General features: G+C 42.9%; 1 protein-coding gene across 1 annotated transcript in view; it reads right to left on the reverse strand.

Annotated features, from left to right (window-relative positions):
- LOC107572748 (transcription factor Sox-8-like) overlaps positions 1 to 457 on the reverse strand; it is a 5,692-nt gene that overhangs the window by 593 nt on the left and 4,642 nt on the right. The gene's annotated exons all lie outside the window — the stretch shown is intronic.

The raw sequence follows: 457 nt of genomic DNA on the forward strand, positions 1-457 counted from the left end.
AAAAAAAAAAAAGAAAAAGGGATTAACCGGAGAGATTCTGAATGAAGCTAACGCTTCCGGAATATTCATTGGTCCCGATCCTGGAGCGTCCGGCAGTCCTCACAGAGGATTTCTGCTGGCTCTTCAAATGCATCACGTTTAGCACCAACCGTCAATGTTCTGATGTGTCGAAAAATCAGCAGGCACTCATTGCTCAGTTAGTTGGCACAAACCCCTTCAGCTAGCGTCGTCCTTCATTGGTGAACGTGATTTCACAGAGTGCAAAATGTTCCTGGATCAACGTCCTTGTTGATCCTGGAACAACATTCCCAGCAACCAATCAGAATTGAGGGATAAGTTTACAGATAATGTCAGTTTTAGCCTTACAACCAGAGTTAGGTTTTATTCAACTTTCATTTCCTTCTGATTCTTGGGCTAAATTATGGGTAGGGTTAGGTTTAGAGGTAGGGCTAAAGTT

Source organism: Sinocyclocheilus grahami, unplaced genomic scaffold, assembly GCF_001515645.1.
Source record: "Sinocyclocheilus grahami isolate Dianchi unplaced genomic scaffold, SAMN03320097.WGS_v1.1 scaffold1808.1, whole genome shotgun sequence".
Taxonomy (NCBI): Eukaryota; Metazoa; Chordata; class Actinopteri; order Cypriniformes; family Cyprinidae; genus Sinocyclocheilus; species Sinocyclocheilus grahami.